This window comes from Falco punctatus, assembly GCF_963210335.1.
Source record: "Falco punctatus genome assembly, chromosome: 20".
Lineage (NCBI taxonomy): Eukaryota > Metazoa > Chordata > Aves > Falconiformes > Falconidae > Falco > Falco punctatus.
In genome coordinates, this window is record NC_137600.1 from 1,689,430 (window position 1) to 1,714,576 (window position 25,147).

The 25,147-nt window shown below is 46.6% G+C and overlaps 1 protein-coding gene across 10 annotated transcripts in view; it reads right to left on the reverse strand.

Annotated features, from left to right (window-relative positions):
• The window catches only part of LRRTM4 (leucine rich repeat transmembrane neuronal 4), a 334,273-nt gene that overhangs the window by 74,802 nt on the left and 234,324 nt on the right, over positions 1 to 25,147 (reverse strand). For 3 of the 10 annotated variants that reach the window (XM_080370392.1, XM_080370391.1, XM_080370390.1), the window contains one exon: positions 13,462 to 24,333. The exons of 1 other annotated variant lie outside the window; for it this stretch is intronic. The gene's annotated coding sequence lies outside the window, so the exon portion shown is untranslated. Of the gene's footprint in view, positions 1 to 13,461; positions 24,334 to 25,147 lie in introns of those variants that run through there. 6 more of the 10 variants (XM_080370388.1, XM_080370380.1, XM_080370385.1 and 3 more) reach the window with 6 other exon arrangements.

Below are 25,147 nucleotides of genomic sequence, written 5' to 3' on the forward strand. Positions count from 1 at the left end.
TATTTCTCAGGTTTCCTCCCAAAATGGATTCAGAAAAATATTTGCCACTCCTTAAGCAGAGTTTCTAGTCAAGCTCAAAGGAGAACTGGGCACCAGGTGCTGGATTTATGAACCTCTAGGTCTCAAATGAGTCCTAGAAATCAAAATATTTTATAGATCTGCCATCTTTACTTTGAGACTTCCTATGTAGTTTCAAAACAGATTCCCACCCTTCCCCCAGAAAACACAAAACCAAGCAGCCAAGCATTTAGAGTTACATTTTTTTCTTCCTACCACTGAAAGCCAAGTTCACACCTGCTCACTGTTCTTCCATCAAGACCCGTTAGCCTGGTGGAAAAAAAAACAACCACCAAAACGAAAAAAACAAACAACCAAACCCCTTCTATTTTAGCATGGAGAATCATCACATTTGTCTGGACACATCTGAACTCCGCGCTTACTAAGCGCTAAAGAAAAGCTATTCGAGTTCTCCATATGCTCAACAGGGCGTGTAAATCTTGGGAGCACCCACATCACACATGCTCTACCCAGCTCCTCTTCCCTGCCCTGCCTTCAGCAGATGCTACGAACATCCAGGCATCTGCTGCTGCCGCCTCACGAGTTGCTTTTCCGTGCTTTGGGATTTGAAGGAGATTTTCCGACAACTAAACCTGGCACGGCAGCTGGAAGGCACATCGGTAGATCGGGACGGCGACGTGAAGCCGAGAAGGGAAGGGGAACTGTTTGCTCCCAGTTCCTCTCTGATTTCTTAGAGCCTAATTCTGAAGCCCATCCTACTCTTAGCCTGAATCACGGACACAAGTGCTTAATTTGAACCACAATTAAGCATAAAACCATCTGCTTCTACTGGCATCAGCCATTCTGAGCTCCAGGAGCACGGTGAGCTGAGTCATTCCATCCACCTCCTCCTTCACAAGACTCCCCAACGGGGGGTCCTCACCTCTTGTGGGCTTCAGGTGAACGTGACAAGCCCCCTTGTTTGTTTCATTGTTGTTTTTTTTTCTTTTGCTATTGCAAACAAAACGCTGCTATTTTGTCAACTAAAATTCTCGACTGGTACCTCTCACTGCAAGGTTTTGCGGTGAATGCAGGCGTTTGCTTTGTCCACAGTCTCTTGAATGTATTCAGATGTTTGCGTGTCTGCCTGGCAGGCTTCTCTTCGCAGGCTCCAGCATCTCCGTGCCCTGCTACTCCTGCCGGGGATTCAAGCTAACAGCACAGCACCAAAGATCCTGTCTGATTTCTTAACGGATTTTGTTTTCAAACCCAGTGACCTTTAGGAAAAAACAAACCAGCTTCAAACTGTAGAATGTTACTAATGCTTGTATTTATGTGCCTTAAAAGCTCTGGTTCCCTGGCTCCCTCTGTTCTACCTACAAGGTGATGGCTCCTAAGCAGAGCCTACATACTTGGATCCTAACCCAGCCTCCCTGACACTTTGCAAGATAATCTACTGGTTTCAAGTGGCAACTGGGTCAGATTCCTGGTACGAAAATTGAATTTTTAGGTTTTTTTGTTGTTGATAAATAAATACTGTAAGGAGCCGTTGGAGCAAGGGTTGCTGCTGCAGCAGCCCATCAGTTCTACTGGTTCCATCTCTCCAGCTGCTTCCGCCAGCCTTCAGAAAGAGCCTGTGCATCGGCGACGCATCACCCAAAGGCTACAAAGAGCACTGGAAGAAAGATACTAAGCAAGAAACCAAAACTTTGTCCAGCTAGAGCTGCTTGCTCACACTTACTGCTCAGAGCCAGAAACAAATCTTGTTGTCAAAACCAGAAACAAAGTGGCTGAGAACAGGTCCGCCGCAGAGAGCGATCCCGTGTACCCTGTGCCCAACGGATTGCCTGGCACCTCTCCCTTCGCACCAGACTGTACCAGTTCAGCAGCGTTTTTAAACACCCACACAGCACTTACACCACCCACTAGATAGAGAGAGCAGCCAAGAGCAGAGCCATGCTTTACTCCTTTGCATTCACCCAACTGCCAAGATACACCATCAACGGGCAGAAAATACGCTCCAGCCGGCACTATAATCAACTTCCAGTTCACCAGCTTAAACCAGTAGCGCTGCCCTCACCACGTGGCATGGATGAAAGCCTTCAGCTCTGAAGAGCAGGGGCCTCTCCTCTCCTCCTGACTCAGTTCCTCAAGCACCACCATTCAGCCCAGCATATTAAAGCCAGCCAGCATCTGAGGACATCCCGGCGGATGGCCGGGAACTGTAACATCTTCACGGTACGCTGGGGTAGGACAGTCCCAGCTCAGCCAAGGGACACGGGTGCAAGGGCAAACTCAACAGCAACAAGGTCAGCCTGGTTTTGGTGTTCCCATTACTCAACACAGAAGTTTTTCCGGCCCATTAGTGATGGGACAGGACTAGTGGGACTAAAAGAGGTTTCTCTAAAGCTGTGATGAGACGTGCCAACCCAGGAACAACGGCATCAGAAAAGATGCACGGAAAGGCTGTTTCTCCTGGCCCGTCCATAGATCTTTTATTGTTCCTATTCCCCTTCCGATATCTTCCAGTCCAACTGCACAGGCAGCCACTCTGTAACACGGGAAAGCGTGCCAAAATAAAATAAACAGCAAGACCCTAGAAAAATAAAGTGCCCTGCTATTTAATATAGTTGAAGGAACCTCATCAGCAAAGGAAACCAGCATGTCTGATTACAGCCGAGAACAAACATTTTCCTTGCAAAGGATATGTCTTCATAGCTAGCTCAGATATCATCTCGCGCCTACCTGCATCCACGCACAGGGAGGCTTCAAATCAGGTGACACTTTCTCCCTAGGATAGTCAGTCATCCTTGGAGAGATGCTAAAATGCAAAACAAAGCTGTCACTTAAACTGATAGCCTGCCTTTCTGGCAGTGAGGATGGCAGTTCGACTCTTCGGGGTGCTGAACGTCTTCCCTGTGGGCTGGTTGGAAAAAACCAAGTTACATTTCACAAAAAAAAAAAAAAAAAAAAAAAAAAAAAATCATGGTTTGCAACTTGTTTTCGTAGCACAGCAGAACAAAACAAGACCTTATGAAAGGTTTTTTTAAAAAAACCCAACAAACCACCCACCCAGCCCAGAGGATGCAGCCCTTGGGTACCCGTCTCTTCCCTAGTCCAGGGAATACTCGAATGACGACCGGCTGTTCTGCAGCGAGACTGCCTCCTGCATCAGGCTGTAAATTTGGTCCAGAAAACTTCCCAAGGCATAAACAACGCGCATCCCCGAAAAGCTTTGTTTCTGAAAGACAAATACACTGACACCTGCAGATTTTCCTAAGGAAACCGCCACCCTGGGTCTGAGATGTGCAGGGTACATGTGCACAGAAAACAGACAAATACCCTCTCCAAACCCTGGAAAAGACTCAAAGAGCAGCACAGGGAATCACAGGCGAGACACCTACAGCTCCCAGCAAATATATCACAAGTGAGAAGACAGGAAAAACCGAAATTGCTTTGCAAGGTGGCAATTTATAGCCAGGCTGAGGCCACGGTTCCACGTTAGTACCCGAGTTTAGCACATTCACTCTACCCCAGGCGCCTGCTCCCCCTTCCCCACCTGAGGATCGCCGTCTACCAAGTTACACCCACACGGAGCGGCGAGCAAACATCCGTGCTTCCATCCAAGTGCTGTTCTTGCGTAGGGAGGATGTGCCCTAACCGAAGCACATCAGACACCGAGCAGATACCGCTGAACTTTCACCACAAAGGCGCTTGGGATGCTCCTATCCCACGTCCCGGGGTTTTTCCAAAGCTTTATCCGCAAGCAAACACCCCCTTGGACACAGAGGCATCCAGGTTACTCCGATCTGATTAGGCCCACTCTCTGTTTGCCATCAGTTCTGCAAACCTACAGCGTCTTCTCCCTGCACCCACACACATCTGGTCACGGTTGTTTGCCTTCCTAAATAAACTTCCGAGAGCAAAGCAAAGTTTCTAGGGCTGGGGCTTACTTATTTATTTTTCCTACCATCTCTGCACTTCGGCTGCTTATATCCCACTAAGCATGGGTGTTGCACATCTGGATATGCCCTGCCAGGTGCAGCAAACGCTGGAGCAGAGGGAAGCAGCGTTGGGCCCCTGTTTTGCACTGTAGGATACACACAATGAGCCGACGGCAGCCAACAGCTCCAGTGAATCACCACTTCGGTCCAACGCGTGCGTGCAGCCCTTACAGGAGCAGAGATTCTCCTACGTCCGAGCACAGAGTTCATACTCTCGGTTTACACAGCTCTCAGTTCCATAACCCACGGCTCGCCTTGACACATCGCTCCTCCCTGGAGATTTACCCCAGTTAGAGCCAGCGGCGCCTGGAAAGAGCGGTGCTGCTGTCTGAACCGGGTAAGATGCCGCGATGCTTAAAGGCACCAAATTGCAGAGAGGAAACTTAGCTCGGTTTCAAGCAGCAGCGAGCAGACCCATGTGAAGAGCGATGCCTGCTTCGCCCTGGGGGGTTTCCCCCGGTCCCCACCAGCTGGAAGTGTCACTTCAAATCAGCACCAGCTCTCAGGTCACTCTCTTCCCAGGGAAGATGCTCCAGCCGCCAAGTCTGTCCGAATTTGCCCCACAGAATGAGTTAATTGATGACTTTAAACAAGGCTACTTATCACACGTGCAGCACACTGCATATCTCATCCCCCGCAGACACAACACAGGTCCCTACTAACTCAATTAACCCAACGGTCCCTTCTGGGGTACGTGAGGCTTTGCTGACCGCAAAGCACGCGGGAAGGCGAAGGTGATGAGTCAGGAGGGGCTATTCAAACCAGACGGATTTTGGGGGATGGAATTTGTATAGATTAAACCCCGTCGAGGGCATATGCAAGAGAGGCTACGTATCTGCATGAGAAAGCAGGCTGGGGAAGAAGCCAACGGCAAACTCCTCCGCTGCTCAGGCGAGTGAGGGGGGGAGAGGAAAGCCAGAGCGTTACAGAAGGCTGAAGAGGAATCAGCAACCTTGCAGGAGCAAGCAGGGATTGCTCCTAGTGCTGCCGTGAATAATAATTATCAAACAAAATTCCCACTCATTTCAATAAGACATTTTCCCTCCTCTTTTTTACACAAGCCTCCTCTTTCGAAAGGCTGCAGAGCTGGGTCCCGTCACAGCTGCAGCGTGTCAGACACCAGAGGCCGCGGCAGGACGAGGGAAGGGCAGCAGGCAGATCGATCGCCCGCGAGTCCGCGCGCAGCACAGCAAAGCGCCTGGTCCCAGGAGGCAGAGCAGGGGTTGAGCCGAGGACCCCGCACGTCTCGGCGTCGATATTCCTGATGAAGCTGAAAGGATAACGCTGCCCTAAAGCCCCTCGGCTGAGCCAGCACAAGCATCAGGGGCCTTTTAGGATCGAGCTCCAGAGGGAAATAAAGACTCTTGATATGAATGTGTGGCCCTAACCATACAAACGTCCAGGCAGCCAGATTATTTCCACCCGCCCTCAGAGCCAGAGGGAGATCAGCGCTCATGTCAGAGCAGTGTCACAGGACTTCACTACCCCAACACCAGGATCGACGGATTTTCAGATGACAATCCACTCCACAGAGCGCTGGGTGCATTTTATTAATCTGTGTTTTACGCACGTATGTGCGGATACTTTTCATCAGCTGGGTTGTTTGGGTTTTTTTGGTCTCGATTATTGCAGCAAGCAATATAGATACTTCACAGCATATTTTATTACGGTCAACCCACAACTTCTGTGGGAAACCTCACCTAAAAACCACAGCAGTCCGCTCAGTAACAGTCGAAACACACTGAAAACCAGCGGCCACGTACATTCATTTCGAACAATACCTACAAGTGCAGACCTCGCCCTTACACAAATTGGCCAGGCAAAAAATAAAATGGGACATGGGAGAACTAAATGGATTTTGAGTAGATCTGAAGTTATTACAGAATAACATTATTAAGCCTTCGCCTTCAGGGGTTAAGCTATTCTCAGGCTGGTTACAGCGAGTTCTGTTGCGTGGGATGGATTATTTCATTTCACCTGCCTGTTGCAGGTTTATGCGTTGGCCCTGGTCAACATCAAAGATCAGACAGACGTCGGATCGTGGCAAACACAGCGGTTCCTGCACGCTGCTGCTCACACGCAGCTCTTCGTTGTGCTCAGCCAACAGAAAGCCTGAGCTTTTCGGGCAATGCCAGCCAGCAATAATCCTTAGTCTTTCCAATTACAGCATCAAACATAAGCACATCGTTACACACACTTTAGAAAGTGCCATTTCTTCAGCAAAACGGACCTGAAGGACTGAAGGCACAGTTGGAATCACTGCAAGTACAGCAATTCTTATACAAAGACATTGCTTTTGGCACATCCATATAATTTCTCTGCATCACTCAATAAGCACCAAGCAAATATTCAACGCAGTATAAGGAACAAGTAAAGACCTAGGCCCAGTCTAAGCTCTCCTTTTTAGAGTAACCCAGTGATTTTAAGAGTCAAATCTATATGGTTATGTCATCAAGATTCCTCAAAAGTCAGTTTGATGACCCTGGACACACAAATGCTTCTCTAGACACACAAGAAATAACCCATGTTCCATACGGCATCCAGCAAAGTAAGTCAGCAACAGACCTGGCAGAAAGAAAAAAAAAAAAAAAAAAAAAAAACAACACAAAACCAAACAAACCAACCCCAAACCAAGAACTCACAACTCCCCCCTTTGCAGGGTACCTGGAGGTTGGGATATGATCTGTTAAATACTGATAATCATGGATATTAGTAGCCAAAACGGGGCAGTTGGCATCCCTGTCAGCCCTTTCCTTCCACGTTTGTCAACGGACGCCCCACGGTTTTGCTTTTTCAGATCACAGTCACTCATTTTTTCCTCCTGACACCGTTGTGCAGAGAGAGCAGGGAAGGACGCGGCGAGGGGATGGCGCCCAGCGCCTCCGCTCAGACCCGAATCGAGCCCTCAGGCTGGCAGGAGCGACTCCCCTCCCTCACCTGATGGTTTTCAAGTAGAGTAAGTTAGGGCTGCAAAGCAAGACGGGTAGAGGGAAAGCCCGTAACCACGGTATGATTTATGCAACGTCCCGCAGCGCAAGCGGCACAGCAATTCAGTCCCAGAAACTGGGCCCCGATCGAAGCTGGTTTCCTGCCTTCAGCCGCTGCACTTGCGTTCCCGGGCGCTGGGGAGGGAGCGAGTGCTCGTCGCGGCGCTTGCCGCTTCCAGGACCCGCGGAACAGCCTCGTGTCAGCCCCGCCGAGCCCAAACCTCTGGCTGCAACAGCACCGCACGCTCGGTGCTTGTCACGCGGCACACGGCACCCAGATGCCCACGTTTGCAGGACTCTTGTGTCTGACAAACTGGTCACCGGGTCCACAGCACTCTGGTTCCACCCAGGCACACCCGACCTGCTTGCGTACCTCTCGGTCCCTTCAAAAAGCAAAACACACGACTATATATTTTTTTTTTAATGCTTCCTCTTAGCGCGTAGCTTCAGGCAACCCATTCTCCCTCTGTTTATCCATCTGTGAATGTGAAAGCACCTACCTTCCCCACCGTGACAGATGCTTAATTAATTCAAAGGGTGAAATTCACCCCTTTGCAGCCAGCAGCACGGGGCACAAAAGCACTTGCACCCTGTTCCAAGGGTTTCAAGGAAACGCAAGCGGTGCGCGCACAGCGGCACACAGAGGGGTATAGGAACGCGAAATCCCAGTGGACTTGTGTCCAGCGAAGCAGATGCAGTTGTTATCAAGCCACTCGAGGAGCATTCCCATCGCTCTGGGGCGACGGCTGAAGTACCACCACCATGCCTCATGTCTAACAGAGCTGCTGCCTCATTTCCACGGGCCACACATTTGTGCTTCTCAGCAATCACCCGCTGTCATCTGTCCCACCCTCCTCCCAACTAAAATCGTCAATGTTTCTACCTCGGCGCGGTATCTAACACAATCCACCCAGCACCGTGCCCTGAGACTCCTCTGCAATACAGCAACGGCACAGGCGGCTCCGACTCAGGCTTGGACCCGGGTGTCCGCTTCGCGGAGAGCAGCCCCAGTTTGTTTTACCAGAACACGATATTCACAGGCAAACGCTTCCCTACACATCAACCACTATTTGCTGTACTCCACAGGACTATTGAAACACTTTCCTCCAGAGAGCAGATGCCATATGGGTATGTAGGCTCAATTAGCACATGCTGACAGATAGCAAGACACTCGGAAAAAAAAAAATAAATCAAAGCCTTGGCAAGCTTGAAAAGTTACTGTATCGATTATGTCATATTGCATCTTGTGGTGCCTTAACTTTTCAGGTTTCTGTGCTGGGAAAGCAAAAAAAAAAAAAACACCACCAAAAAAACCCCCAAAAACCAAAAAAAACCAACTTATATATATCAACCAGGGAAGCAATAGGAGAGATGAAGAGACGGGGGGTGCTCTTCAAGGAGGCAGCAGGTTGGGAGCGATCAGCAAGCAACGTGGCAGAGCCCATCTTGCCAGCTTCCCTTGCCAAAGGTGGGCAAAGGCCCTGCAAGAGCAGACGCTTTATTACTCACACATCTCTGACTACCCAAACTGATCTTAAAGCACTTTGGCATGTCCCAAGGGTCATTAGAGATGACTTCCTCTCCGCATTAATAATGAAACAGCTCTTAACCAAAATTAAACTGGAGCAGCTTAATAGCATTTTAAAATTGACAAATCTGAAACAGCTAATTTGTTATTCCCTTCTTGGCCATACAATTAGCGATGGGAGAAAACCTCAAGGTTTTCTCTCTAAAGAAACACTGAAGAATCTTCAAAACTTCTACAGGAGACAGAAAAGAGCAGCGCTGCCTCTCCGATGAAAGCATCTGACAACAGCGTCCGTGCTGCCCAGGGATGCCCCAAAAGCTCAGACCAAACACGGCTAAAGCAAAACCAGCAACGGTGGCTGGTTTTCCCAACTGGAAAACTGCCGGTATTGCGAGGGAGGGGTTTATCCACTGCTCTTATCACAGATGGATGATTCACTAAATTCCTTCTGACGGGGAAGCGGACGTGCCTGTGTACCTGCCACTACATCACGCAACTTCAGTGCACATCTTGCAGCGAGTACCAGCTGGACAGAGCACATGACCCTTCGCCTCCTGGTAAAGGACCATCTGTACCTGCAGACACAGTTACAGACTGCAATAAAATAAATAAATAAAAAGAACAAAGAACAATACTTTCCAAGCCCACCTACACGGCTTGGAAGCCACCTTCGATTTGTAAAATACAGCAGGACCTTCAGTGTCTGTAGCTCTCGGGTGAAGTTCCCGAGTGCTGTAACGAGTTTTGAAAAGTGATGTAGGCTTTTTCGTCGGGATAACGTTGTCGCAAGGAGCGTGGCTCACTTTTCTGTGACAAAAATCCTGTGCCCTGCTTCTCAGCCCACGGATTTATGGAATGTGAAATCAAAATTCACTAGTGCCCTGGGAGGGGAAGGGAAGCCACCAGCTAACCACGGCGCAGCCGACGCAGCCAGCCAGGGCAGGAGACGGATGCTCTGCAACGGCTCGGGTCTCTCCATTTCGGTTTGACTCATTTAGTGAGTGACAGAGGTCACTGTCACAACCCACCAGGAGGCCATCGGACTGCCATCGTGACCTGTGACAAGCAGAGCTTCCCTCCTCCAGCAGGAGCACCCAGCTCCACTCCGCAATGTCTCTCCTACAGCATCTATTCCACCGAGGCTCTGACACCGGCGCGCTGCACACCTGGTGTCTCCTCTGGAGAAGCGCCAGAACGGGAGAGTGACAACAAAAAAGGTTTTTCCGTCCCGTCTCTCTGTCAAACACAGGGAAGAAATAAAGGATGAAACCAGCTCCTTCATGTAAAAACCAAAGCTGGTCGCCCCACGCTGATCTCGCAAGGGACTGGTGGGCAACACGCTTGAATAAATAATCACTCGGACACGTTTATCGCCTTACGACGAGATCACTGTGTGCCAGCGGGAAGCAAAGTAGGGGTTGGGTGGGGGAGAGCCTTTCAGACAGACCTCCCCAACGGGCAACACCACTGGGGCAGCCAACAGACTCCTCTCTGCTCCAAGCAAACGTGGAATATTTCACATGTCCTGGATGGAAACCACCTCAGCAGGGAAGACTCACAGCACTGAGGTTACACAGTGAGCTGTGCGCTCGGGGACATCGTACCCGAAGGTCTCGCTAGAAGCAATTTTAGAGGGTGCTGGGCCCTTTCTCGGCGACACCTCAACGGTTTAATATGTTTGGTTCCAAATACTTTAGGGAAATAAAGCTAAGACTTGCTGATCAAACAGCAACAGGCAGCAATCCACCGCTCCGCTCCCAAAAATCAAGCCGAGAACCTCTCAGACACCTTGATAAGCATCAAGTCCAGGGAAAGGATGTAAATAAAGATCAAGGAACAGTCTCACACCTGAAGATGGGGACAAATGACCTCTTGCAGCTTGAATGAAACAGCAAAGGGGAAACATCCACAGCTGCTGGGAAGGGGGAAAAAACCACAGTCACAAAAAGAAATAGATTTCTTAGATCAGACGAGCAGAAAAGCACGTTGCAGAGCACATTTCCAGAATGTTTTCAGAAACCTGCTGCAAAGCCTGTGGCAAGAACTTCAGCCTTCGCTACCACACCGGCTGGCAGCCTGCAAGCCACCTCCTGTTGCTCTCAGAAACGTTTTTTTCGCTGGCAAGTTCCGCCACCTGATGCTCAGCTCACTCGCAACCCTCCACCGCTGCCCCTGCTGCTTCGCGCGCACCGTGGAACGGACATGAATGGGGGCACAAAAAGGAACAGTTGTTTCTGCCAGAGTGGTGCCTCGATCTTGGGTCGCTGCCAGCTCCTTCCCCCCCCCGCACAGATGTTTAACGCTGCACAGATGTTTAACTCTGATGCCTGCTTACTTTCTCGAGTGCCTTACTGCAGCAGCTGGTCCCCCGAGACCGGCATCCTTCCCCCGGCTCGCCCGTCTGCGCCAGGCAGGGGAATGGCTTGCTGCTCTCCTGCCTTCTCACCTGGGATCGCTGGGACCCTTCACCTCTCACGTTAACTGCAAAAACCTTGAAAAAGAAGGTTATTCTCCTCCTTTCTCTGGCTCTGGTCTTCTTTGTGCCCGAGCCTACGACTGTCCCCACCAGCAGCACGCTGCAGCCTCCAGCTCCCACCATTAAGTCCACCCCCACGGCGAGGGTGCGGAGGAAGGCTTTCCGCGGATTTTGATGCACTCGTGTGGAGTAAAATCTAATCAGGGCTGAGATTCGGCGTAACACCAGCATGCCAGTTACTTCCATAAAACAAAAGCTACGGGGAACTCAGCAAGGAATAAGATGAGAAATGGTGCGGTGGTGTCTGCGCTGCAGAGCAAGACGTGAGATAATTCCCCTCTCCCCGTCAGGCCCAATCAGAAAGGCTTCACACTATGGTACCCAAGTGATAACGTACTTTGATGGGAGCGATTTTTTCTCTTTCCTGGGAGAATATTAACTGAGATACAAAGAAGGAATGTTGATTTAAGCAGCAATCAAAAAAAAAAAAAACCAAACCACACACAAACCCAACAAACCACCAAATCCTTCTGTTCTTCTGCATTAATAACTTCTGGATAAACTGAACTTCTCTGCCAGGTTAAGTTAAATTTAAGTCGTATTTCTTCAATTTTATTAACATTGAAAAGCAAGTCTATCAGAGGTGTATTTTCATGACATACAGTTCTCGGGCACTATATTTTATATGGATGTAATTATTCTAGCTATTCATCACAGAACCACAAATCCAACCTTCAAAAAGTATCGTAATGTAAAATTCATTGAATCCAGCTGATATTAAATATCAACAGGGCTCCATTATCAGTTTTTGTATCTGAACACTGTAATATCAGCTATTACTCTTTTATATTAAAGTTGTATCTTTGGAAAAGAATTACTTCCCTTGGCAACAATGGTAAATGTTAACTACCTTGAATATTTCAGTCACATATACATTATGTATAAGATTGTGATCTGCTAAACAATAATGGAGAAAAAGAAAGGCGACAAAAAGATTTGCTCTGTGAAAGATTTCTTTCTGTTCTCCAAGAAAAAGCAGATGCTGTACAAGAAAAAAAACAACCGCTTGGAATAACATGTCAAATTTTTTTCCACTGGGATACAAGAACCTGATTTAGTATTTCTGAAAGACCGGAGTTCTGCACAGCAAAACAAAGCATTAAAATAAAATGGTTAATATTATTTGTACGACAGTAATGCCTAAAGAGCCCAAGCAAAGCTGCGGTGAATTACGTAAGGCGCTATACATGCGACCAGCAGAAGTCCTTGCCTTTCTGGCGTGGTTGGGTCGTAAACTCAGCACAGATAAAGGACCGAGGAGAAGGAACTGTCAGCGCACACGGCTTGGAGCGGGGTACGAAGAGCACCCAGCTTCCCCCAGCTCGTGTTTAAAGCACTGTCCGACAGGTCATGCTGCCTCAATCCCTCCGCCATCAAGCAACGTACTGATGCGTTATTCCCTCATCCCGGATCACGCGGGCCAGCGGGATCCCGCAGAGCCGGCCACACCATCTCCAGCCTCCAGCTCCGATTTGGATACCGGCACCCAGACCCCACTTTGAAGACGCAGGCAAATTAGAAATGTCACGGCTTTCCCAGAAAGTTATGTGAACCAGCACTAGCATCAGGTTTAAATTAATGTTTACATTGATAAGTAAATTGAAAATTACATCGCTTGCATGCATTACACAAGCTAATTCCACAGCCCTGTCTGCAAATATTTACAAAGCTCTTACTCAGTCATTAGACTACATACTTAACAAATCATTTGGAAACTACCAGTTTACACCAACTTCACTTTTCATACAGTCATATTAGGCGTTATCGGGTAGCAAAGGAGCTAGAACTCCCCATCATTCGTCATTCCTTGTTCAAATTCCCAAGGCAGGTGGGTATCGATACTAAAGCTGAAGATCCATCATTCCCGGTTACACTGCTGCTCTTCCCTGCTTTCCTTCCAAGAGCAGCTGCTCCTTCCTGTTCCTGACCATTTTGCAGAGTCATTTATAGCTGGATTTACCACCTGGCCACACAAACGGGTACCCTGAGGCAACAAACCGCAAAGCAAATGAATACTGCCACCACGGAGCATCCAAGCTACGCCCAAGCACACGGGCCACCAGCTGCTCTGCCTCTACTAACTGCGTACTCCCACTGCGGGTCTCATTCAAGCAAGATACGGCTATTGAAACTCGTAGGTCTGTGTTAATCACACTGATGCCAGAGGGAATTCAAGTACCGACGATGCTGCAGAAGGGCCCCTGAATATGTTACTTTGAGGGATACCGTATCTACTCGCTCCTGAAAAAGGTCAGGATGCCCTTGCTCACCAGAAGTAGCTCCTGACTTCTAACGTACTCCAACTAGTTTCACTGAGAGCGCTTGTACAGTCTCAAGTGGTAACCCTTGCTCATTTATAAACTGGTTTTATTGGAGGGGTGGTGGGGGGGTGGGGGGTGGGGAAGAGCATCCACTGTGGATCAGTATGAAATGTTGCAGATGCTCTTAAATCCCCAAAAGGTCAGAGGATCTTTAACAATATTATTGAATTAAATATATTATTGAATAAAATACTCAATGTTAGCCATTCTTTCTGAAATAATTGCTACTTTTTTAGATGCAAAAGCAACTGTAAACCCTGGAACCTGGCATCAGAAAAAGAAATAGTCATGCCACCGTACACCACATGGCACCCTAAAATCTTAACGGTTGCTTAACCAAACCGATGTAGGTTTGTACAAAGTTGAATTTTGAAACCCATTTAAACCTATTACTTAATCTTTTGGCCACCTTTGGATAGCCTGGCACGAAGCAGAGAATCACAAGCTACACACGCTCCCTGCCTTCACTGTCGTCGCACACACTCAACGCCCCCATGGTAAGGGTCTATCTACATAAGTTCTAAAGTGGACCACAACTCAGAACAGAGAACTCAAACGAGAAAGGAACACTTTTGTTCTGCAAGAGAACTAGGAACCCAAGGAGAAAGAATACTGTATTAGCACACCCATCCCTGAGCTCATCCTAAGGGACCACGTGAAACCAGGCTCCGGCACACGCATTTATCGGAAAGCAGCATCCCTAGATCAAATAAGGACAACGCGAGGGAACGGTCAGGATTTCTGCTCCCTGTGACACACAGAGGGCAAAACATTTCACTGCCCGTCACCTCGTTGCCACTTCGCTGAGGAATGTTTACGGGTCTCTGCGAAGTCATTACTGAGGAGGAAAATTTAGGCTTCTCCAAGAATGTTCAGCATGAAGTTCACCACAAAGTAAAAGCCAATATTGAAAAATCATTTCAAAGGAGAGCCCAAGCCATTTGATGAGCAGAAACAGCACAGAAAAGAACTGTTGACATTTCCTTAGGATTCTTTCAGAGCTAAATTTGCAATAGCTATTGATTTTTTGTTTTCTTCACAAGTATATATACATTATTTAATACAACCGAGCAGTCTGTAAACCAACTTTCTTGTGCTTTTGAAATATTGATGCCTTTTAGAAGGTTGAAACCTCTACTGAAAACCTCAATTCCATGTACAAAGCCTAAAATCTTGGAGCCTAACCATACAAAGGCAAAACCCAAATATTTCTCTTAATCGACGGGGTGCTCTTTCTGGTTTTTAAAAACTGACATTCATCGTGCTTTGCTTCTCCGTACAAAAAAAAAAAAACCCAACTACTTTTTCTTTTCCTTGTTCAAAACGGATTTGTTCTCGTTTCCAAAACGTCATCGCTTGCAAGTTCAAAAACTTTCACACGAGGCCAGCAGCCGTTTTAATTTAGCAACATTGCTCCTGCTACAGCCAAAAAAATCAATTACTTGAGAGAATACACGAAGAAAGTTTGGTATAAACAAGTACCAAATAATTTTCACAGATAAGTAGTCAGCCTACCCTATGCAGTCTAAAAGGCTTTTACAATATTTACATATCTTGACAGGGATATAGATGTTTTTGTTGGGAAGAATTCAACCGCGCTGTTGTTATTTACACTAAAACCAACCACTAATATTTCAACATAAATATTCATAGCCAGCGTGCCAGTCTTCCCTACCCTCCCAGCCAGACACCGCATCATTATACGGTCGAGATTCACAAGAGAGAAGACAAATCTAGATCAGAGAGCGGGGGTGGGGCGCTCAGAAGCTCTCCTGGGGGTTCCCTGCGACATCCCGGCCTCGCTCCAACTGCTCACGCGCTCCACGACGCCGGGGAGCCCCTGAGCAGCAGGCTCAGTGTATTAAATTACAAAGCATTTGAATTTAAAGACAATCTCTGCCCAACGGTATTACCGATCAGCAGTTCTTAAAGGCTTTTCTACACGCAGTTTGAGAGCAGCACTGAAAACACGCGAAGGTTCTGCGGGCTGGGTTAACACAAACCAGAGGTAAAAGCTTTCGATGTTACCAGAGTGATGTTTTCCAGAGTGATTTCACCCAGGCAGGCAGCTACAGAAGGGAAACCGAGGCACGGAGGGCTGAAACAGCAGCGCCAAAGGCAGAACTCAGAAAAAAAAAAACCACTTGCAACCTTGATGGGTTCAGTCTATAGAAGAAAAAGGGGGAAGAGAAGATGAAGCAACAAACCTAACAGCTGCCTTCTACCTCGTCCACCTAATTAGCCCACCACAACTATTAAGAAGGTTTATTTTAGCCACCGGTAACGACTGGTACCAGTTCAGTTTCAAGAGCACTTGCTCACTGCTTGTTACCAGTGCAATCACAGGCACCTGTGGAAGGCTGATACCAAACACCTGCTGGTCTCCCCAGCAGGAATTTACTCACCTGGCGAGTAAAATAACGTGGAAAAGCATGACTTTGCATTTAAACAGACACACCTCCACACAGCCCCGGGCCTGCTCCTGCCCAGCACTGCACACCGTGCTCTGCCTGCTACCTCAAATCAACTCCGTCTAGGAAGGAAGAGCAGAAGCACCACATAAGGTTCCCGCGAGGGTGGGATCTCACATCCCTCCTCCGACTTTGCTCCCAAAACACAACCTGCGTAAAAGCCCTCTCAACGCGGAGCCAGTCAGGGATTTCTTTTAGAGATCCGGACTGTTGCTGCTCGCCCTCGCTCGGCTTTCCTCTCCGTAGCAGATGCAAGAAGCTGATGCACGCTGCATCTGGTTGCCAAGTGCAGGTCTGTGCGTGTATCTTCATGTCTTTATTAAGCTTTATTTAATGCCGGCGGAGATACAGGCAGAAATTTACTGTGCGTGGCAGATCTGAGCGCAGGTCTCTAGAACTGCGTTGCTGAAACCTTAATGAGAAGTTCACAGAGACCACGTTCTGCCCAGCTTTAACAAGCATCCCTCTCCATCACGTACTTCAGTTAATTTAACTCCGAACTTCCAGGTGCCACAGCGCAGACTTCTGCTAGTTCATCTCCATCTCTATTGACCCATCTTAACCGCCTGCTATTTACAGTATTTATCAAAGTCTGACAGCATGCATGGTGCTCCACCAAAAACATACGCTAAACCAGCAAGGCCTTGGCCAGATAAGCTTATCAGGTAGAAGGTACAAGGTATGACACGAGAGGAAAGTCAGGTGTGCCACGGAACATCTCTCAAAAGGTACCGGACAAGACAAATTCACTCCCTTTGAATCGATAAGCCTAAATGTATCGTACTAATAACCTTAGATCTGAGGGGAGGGTCAGGGATGCTCACAAAGAAGGGATGGCTCCCTGCAGTGCTTCCTGAAGCTTCACCTGGCAGTGCATCCAGATTTCAAACCAATTTTCCTTGCCTGAAATACCTGACATTTCCTGGTGTACTATCCAGGGCTATCACTCCCACATTTTCTTTTGATGGCTCTTGCCAGCAGGAGCCTGATAATGCACACCAATCACACGACTCTTGCACGTTGCCATCCCTGCTTCATTCAGTTGTCTAAAGGTTGCTCTTAGTAGTAATGTAGCTAAGGAAGTGCAAGCACAATAAGCTGTAATGCATTTAGATAGCCCCATTTAGCTCAAACGCAGTTCCACCTCTACAGAGCTGTTCCCCAGAAGCCTGTTTTCAAAAGGAAAGTCAGAGCAAAACAAAGCTACAAAAATCCTGCCTGAAATTTCCCAAGGGAGGGCAATTAGGGGGCCTTTACTCAGAGCTGTTTCAGTGGGCTGTAATTATTCACCAAAAACTTCATCAAATTGGAATAAAACACACCAACTAACTGCCACCAGGCAAAAGATACCGGAGTGTCTAGGCACGCAGCTACGTACTCTTACTATCCTCCTGTTGATGGAATAAACATATGAACTGCTCTTCATCCATCTTCACTAGGACATTAACACAGGTCTAAACGTTTCTACCACCTCAGCGAGGACATCCATCACCAAAAGCTAACTCCGCACTTATTTAAGAATAACTCCTTATACCACAAGAAGGCCGTTTTGTCTGTGTAAACAAGCACATGAGTAGATAGGGACGCGCACTTTACAAACACTCTATTAGTACTAATCATTCTAATTTCTACAGTTCTAAAACCGACTTAGATTTCAACCTCAGTGAGTTTAAGCAAAAGATGACCGCATGCTAACCAGAATGAATTTCAAGCACTACTTCAAAACTCATTTGCATAGATAAATATAACCTACCGTGCATTTGCATCTCAACAGGTGCAGCTTCGGTCCTTTAAAGACTAAAACGTTCATATTTTGGTGTCTTTTAAGAGTTAGGTACCTCTAAGCTTGTGGAAGGAACCCCATGGCTGTTCATCTGCTGTTACCAAGCCCCACAGAGCAACTGAAGGAGAACGTGGCCAGCAAAGCCCCCCAGGCAGATTAAGGAGCACGTGCAACCTCCAGGTGAAGGGAATCAAGCACCCCAGCTGAGCCAGCCCTCCGCTCAGCCCCGTCCTGCCTCCCACCTGCTGCACATTCGGCCATTCCATTCATCAATGTGAAAACCTTTCGCTAAGGCAACAAGTAACCTTTCTTTCAAGCACATATTAATAACTCACCGTTTCTACAGAACGTTTTCTAAGATTTTTGGGTGCTCTAGAGAGCACGGGACAGGCTTACCACCCCCCCATGCTGTTCAGAAGGCTTAGCACCTCTGCTGTTTTAACTTGAGGGTTTCATCCTAAGTTTTTCCAACTCTTCTGAGTCATTTAATGCTTTGCAGGGAGGGTGGAGGAAGGGATACAGAAGTCAACTTGGCTATTAGGAACTCGTAAAGTGAGAATCCTGTTATGATTTTTGGTTTGTGGGTTTGGGTTTTTCTTCCCTCCCTGCATGAAAAGCACCAGAAACCTTTTAGGTCTCAAACATCAGCCAAACAATGGGAAACGCATCACTCCAACGAAGTTTCTAAGTATTTAATGGAAATGGGCTGACAACCAAGGGGTGATAAAAGGTGGAAGACGTTGCCTCAGATGGGAAGGTGGAGAAAAGTGGAGCAGGGAGAAAGCTCCTGGCGGAGGCCGGGTTGCTCAGTGCTGCTGGCAGGCTGCTGAAGCAGCTTGCTGCTGCTGAAGGCTCGGGGTTGTCCTGCCTTCCTCAGCACCTCTAGCTGCTTCCATTTGCTGTTGCCTCCTGGCAATGAGTTTGCAAAGAAGATGCACCAAACAGGGCCAGATTCAGCTCTAGGCTGAACTACGAACGCGACCAACCAGCAGGTCTAGCACACACCCCGAGCCAGACCCTTTGCGACTTGGGCTAGTGAGAAAGTGAACTATAAATCATCCCCAAAGCACTTGTGGATAAACTGTAAACTAATTAATATCAGAATTATTGATGCACAGCAAATATTTTGCAAAGAATTTATCTGAAAGTCTGTCACCACTTTACACTTTATAGCATTGATTTATAAATCACTGAACAAACAGTGGCATGTCCAATAAATACTTTATGAATGTTTGCCAACAATTTATCTTTCATAATATGATATAAATACATTGCAAATACTGCAATGTTTGAGTAGGCTGTTTATAAATGACAACCTGTGTACCATCAACTGCAGTTTATAGAAATGTTCATTCCTTTGCCCAGTAAGAGGAATTTAAAAAGGAATCTGGCCCCATGCTTGGGATGCATGAAATACAAGCCTTGCCTCTGATTATTCACGGGCGCTAGTCTCTCCTACATCTCTGCTCTTGTTATCAGCCAAGCGTGTTTGTTCTTCCTGCTGTGCCTTTCTCGAAGCCTCGGAGGAGTTTCCCATAAACACACACGATCTATAGGCTCCGCCACCTGAGTTTAAGAGAAAAAAAGCTCCTTGACATTGCTGAGAGCGCTTCGGGGATGGCGCTTTCTTTTTAACTAACTACTAAGGACCAAACATTTCTATTTCCAACAATTCTTACAGCCAATACTCTGTTCACGGGCTCTTTTGTACATCTGCATCCATCTGCTTTCCCTGGGATGATCCCGAGATAAAACGTTCTTCAGGCAAGGATTATCTTTTTCTTAAATTCTCTACAGCAGCTGGGACTATGGACCCTGGATCCAGGACTGGGGTGGGGTAAACACAAATATTAACTCAAACAAGGTCTAATTATTATTACAATGTCTTTTTACCACAAGGTCTGATTTTCTTACTACATCTTTCAAATGCGTGGTGCTCCAACTTGTCCAGCTCTAAAAAGAATACAAGAGAAATACGCCTAAAGCAGCCGAAATTTCTTGGTGTCTACCATAACCTCAAGAAGGTCCTACCTGCATCCTGTAGGTACGCATGTATCATGGAGAAATCACTATTCCCAAGGTTTTAAGAGCAGAACGTGCTGCTGTGCTCAGTAACCTCCTGCCCCAGGCAGGCCAGCAGCGCTCACCAACCTGCGATCCCGCGGCCACCGAAACCACAGCCGGGCACAGCCAGAAACGCCGGCTGGGAGCCACCGATCTCGTTACGAAGTGAACTCCGTGCTCAGCAGGACGCTGATCTAGATGACCTCCAGAAGACCTTTCCAACCCATGTTTTCCTACTGTTCTACGATTTAATTTGGCCAGCCCTTTTCTTTTAATGAATGAAATGTCCACACGCAGTTAAATTCAATCTTTCCCTGAAAATTCAGCCTGAATAAACAAGCAAGTCACAAGACGGTGACTTAAGATAAATTTTGCCCTGAATTGTTGGGACACGCATTTGTTTTCCAGCAGAACACTAACATCACTGTATATGTTAGCCTGCTCTCTTTTTTCAGCTCTAAATCCCACGAGGACTTTGGAGGAAAATGCTTTTTCCTTCTTCATCAGCCTATCAAGATCCCCCCGTTCCTGCTGTTCTGAGAATTCACTTTTAGCAAGTAAGAGTGCTTCAGATCACTGGGGAGCCCAAAGCACTGATTGAAAGTCACGAGCTACCATAGTTCTTGCATTATCAAATTGATTTAACTTGCCTTTTTAATATGCAAAGTATCACTGGGGGGTGACGGGGAAGGGGGGGAGATACGGAGGGCTTGTTTGACTTCATTATTTCTGTTTCACTTGCACCAAAAGTTATCACTGCGACCAAGGCAGCACCGGTGCAAAATGCTGGGCGTAAGATGCAGGCTCCATTCCCAGCGAGCTCTCAATTGAAATGAGACGTGCTAACATCTGGGAAGGAATTAAAAAAGTAAAGTGGTATTCCCAAGGTGCTCTAGTAAAGCAGGAGCAGAGTCAGAAACACCTGGACTCCACACAGCTGAGGCAGCAGGTCCCCCCCGGGAGCTCCTGCGGTCACTAATGCAATCAGCTGTCTTAAAGGTCATGGCTCCACCACCACCGAGGCCACCCATTTTCTCCATCGTCTCCATAGCAATGCAACAGGAATAAGATCTACTACCTGGCCAGATGGCAGCTGATCAGCTGCATCTTGCCTCCGTGAGAGGCAGTAACTCCCAAGTTACTCAAGGCTGCCTTGCAGATGCACGGTGTTTCAGCTGCTACGGAGTTTGGAAAGACTCTCTTCCTTTTCTGCCAAATTTTGATACTTCCTAGAGGGAAAGAAATACAAAAATTACCGGGAAAAAAAAAAGGATGAACGCATTTAGCAGCTTATCTGTCGCTATTTAGAAAACTTGTCTTACCTGTAGCTCAACCATACAACAAAAATAAACGAGAAATTATAGATGTATGTATTGCACGCTTTATTTTTAAAGTCACCTAAATAATTGCCTAGGGTGATGTACCTTAAAGCCACTGAAGCTCATCATGTCTTCGATGCCAGGCGATAATGTTCACATCCATCTCTGCAGTTCGCTGAAGACCCCAGAAGTGCTGAGCCAGCACTGGAGGGCTGCTTGGCAGCGACTTTGTGGGAGAGAACCCTGTGATCTGTCTGCCTCAAATGTAGTTTTATTTTTGCCGTACTAGAATATGACTTAGCATAGTAATGGCAAAGGTGTAATGCATCCCTCGACTCCAGTAATGACTGATATAATTCTCCTCTGTAGCCCCATTTACTTTAACCTGCCTCCGTATTATTAAAATGCCAGCCACCAGGGCATCAAAGCAAATAATGGGCATTAAGCACTGGTGAAATAACCGCGTGAGAAACAGATGAAGGAGTATTTGGTACTGCTACGCCACTCAGGACCCAAAACTGCTGCGGGTCTGGGTTTCCTTACTCTGCATTTGACCCATCCACTCCAGTCTTCCTGTTTTACTTTTTTACCAGGACGGAGTTAGGCTGGCTAGATTTTTAAGGGACCTGCTGATTTATTCTGATCTGCCACTGATAACCACACTTGCTGGAACAATGATACTCAAATCTCATCATTCCAGGGATGAGGAGGACTCCGGGGTGATCAGGAAGAAGATTCTCTGCTCCCGCAGGGCACTGGGGAACACATGCTGCGTGTCCCTGAAGTCCGTCTTTCCTCTTTTCTGCAGAGCAAGGAGAGAATTTAATTCTTGTCCTCTAACAAGCCCGAACTCAACAAAGTCTGTCAGAGCCTTCGTTATTGCTCTTAATATTATGAGGAAGGCACGCTTGTGCATGGGCAATAGTATCAGACAGGTAATTTCTTTTTCTTAATTTAAGGCAAGTTTCCAGCTTGATGGACTTACAGCCTTATCTTTAACCCCCCTTTCCTTTATATAGGTTTTAAAAAAAGTGACTAGTGACATTTAAAGGAGCCCAGTGGCAAGAACTACCTAAAAATTAATAACCTTCAATATGCAGTACGTTAGACCCTTAAATCTTCATGCAGCTTAAAAATATCTGTAAAGGCACAAGCTTTCCCATGTACAATGTGCCAAATTCCTCCAGGGACTTTTTCCAATGGAGAGTCAAGATAAAATTGTGTTTATCAATCTTCGGAAGACATCCAATTCATTACAGAAAAGGGCAGCTTATTCCAAAAGATTTCTAAATCTCAGAGCAAAATATTGCCAGCCTTGGAAATAATTCCGAGCAGCAGCCTGCTTTTACAGGCTCTTTCTCCTTGGTTGCAGATCCTACCCACAGCATTATCAGGACAGTATAATTTCAGTGCCCTGCTGACATTTGCAAGACAATTATTAGCTAGTGAGACAGGCAGCAGTCAATTTTTCCCGAAGTCTTCCAGAACCTGTTATTTGGTCGCATCAGTTGTTGTCTTTTGCACAGCACAAAGTTCAACAGCTTTGGTCTCAAGGTGAGCCTGATTTTTTTTTTAATTTTTTTTTTTTTTCTTGCTTGTCTGGATACTGCACACCCGCGAGCTCTGGCAGCCAGACAGCAGCCTTCTCTGGGAGCAGAGTGGTGCTCAGACAATGTGCTACAACCATAAAGATGCCATCACACGCCAGCATTCAGGAATGAGTCCTCCTCAAGTGATGCTCTGTGTGCTGTTTGCTAGGAGAGGAATCATTAGGGATGCTGCAGAAAGTTTGAATTTCTTGGGTCTTACCTGGACACCTGGTGAGTGGCTCCATCCTCCCTTCCAAAGCAGTCACTTCCCTCACCAGAACCGTACAAAGAGGAGTGGAAAGACCTTCCCTAAGAAGAGTTTGGACATGTTTTTAAGCTCAAGTTAATATATTATAATATAATCACATGATTCCAGCAACTGATGCTTTAAAAACAAAAACCAAATAGGAAACTTCTAACAAAAGACCAGAGATGAACGCATTACAGTCTTGGGGTTTTGCATTGCAGTCGAAGAGCAAGTTTTTTATCAGATTATTTTTTTGTTTTAATTGCAGCCATGGTGGTTTAAGTTTCAATCCCTGTTACCTCTAGGTAAGGTAGGCTCAGACAGAGCCCTTTTAGTTTGAGCACCACAACCAACTCCCACTAGCTCGGGCAGCTCAGTATGTGCTGCACTGACTTCTGCTTCGATCCAAAGCAACGCGTGACATAAATATTTAGCTCTTCATGACCTTTAGCACTTAAGTAAGGTTCAACCTCACACCTTCAAAGCCTTCTTGGAACATTACCTCCTTAATTGTTAAGGACACAAAGAAAAGTTAGCGGGTTCTTGCCCAAACGGACATCAGTGGACGAACAACAGAAACCCAGCAACATTTCAGGCAGAAAAGCACAAATTCATCCAGGAGGCTGCGCACACAGCAGAGTATTTTGTTCTCCCTGAACAGCACAATACCCAGTAATTGCACAGAAAACCTGTAATCGGAGTCTAACGCCACTTCCAAACATCCCCCAAACCAACGCTAAAATTCAGTTATTTTGAAATCAGGAAATGAGAAAAGGGAGTTTGTTTAATTTCACCTTCCCTTTCAGTAGTTACAAAGTTGCTTTCCCCAGAGCGTGGGGGGGGAGAGTTGCACTGATGAAGATTGTAAAGGGAATTACAAAATAAAGAGCTATTCTCCAATATTCACATGACCCCAGCAGCTGGGGGCTTAAGGAAAAAACCATATAAGACGACAGCAGGGGGGTCCTGCCTGACACTTCCTTCTCTGGTTTTGCTGTTATCAGGCTGGCAGGTATATAACTGCCCTGTTAAAAACAGAACCAGAATTATACAACTGTCTTTAATGAACCTTATAATAAAAACATTACCATTCTCATCTTTTAGGAGCATGGGAATGCCATTACACTTTTGATGCTTTTTTTGAAATGCGTTCTACTGCTGATCCGGAGCCCACAGGAATCAATGGGAGTTCTTCCATTTTCAGCTCAATAGTCTGTGGGTCGTCAATGTTTTAAACTCAATTTGAAGGAAACTATAGTGTTTCCAGCAGCTTTCTCCCTCTGTCCGCAGCACTGCTCAAGCTGACAGATATCAAGGTGTCTAACGGAGCTGGCCGTAAACTCATCGCCCAGCCTTTCACTCCATTTTCATTTCCTAACACTTAATTCTAAATACGTTACCTTTGATGCATCAAGTTGACTTTGTACGTCGGCGTTTCCCTGCAAGCTGCCTAGCGCCCTGAATGTGTGCATCCACAGACACTCCTCCTTTCAGAGAAAAAGACGTAAGTTTTTCAAGCGAGAAACACAGGAAACAATGTAATATCGTATACGCGACACAAGACGCAGCACTTCCAGAAATTCATTAAGCCCTTACCTTGTGGCCAAGTGTGTTTCTCATAAAAACACCCAATATAAACGACTTGAAACAATCACAAAATTCACTATGTTCTAAACCCCGGTTTTGTACTATTCGCCCTCCAGTAAACAACATATACCTTGATGTTTTAATGTGAATTGGTTTAGCTTCAGCTCGGGGTTTGTTTCTGAAAAACCTGCCTTCTGACAGAAGACACTAAAAACCCACCCTTAGTAAAAAACTTTTTTACTTTTTTTACTTTGCTTCTCCCCCTCTTCCCCTTCCCCAGGCCCGCATGGGTGTTCTGATCAATCCCCTCTTTTTCTTAGACAGGCCAAATAAATTGAGCTTCTTCAGACTCAGGTTTATTAAACCTCAAAACAATTCTTTGAGCTCCTTCTAAGAGGCGAGACAGAGGTGGAACAGGACAAGGCAGTGTTCCCTTTGTCCAGAGTCACCATGTCACATACCCACAGAAATCATTCAAACAGTAGCTTGGCTGTGGCGTCCCAACCACAAAATAATATGTTTATTTTTTTTTTTCCACCACTTTTTTTGTTGTCATTTTATTGATAAAAACTACACAAAAACTAACTGATCATAATAATTAATTAAAAAACCAAAAAACAATGTTACACATTCTCCTGTGTTTTAGAAATTGTGTCAGCCAGTGAGTTTCACCAAATACTCTTGCTTTAAAATATTTTCCTTCTGATCCATTTC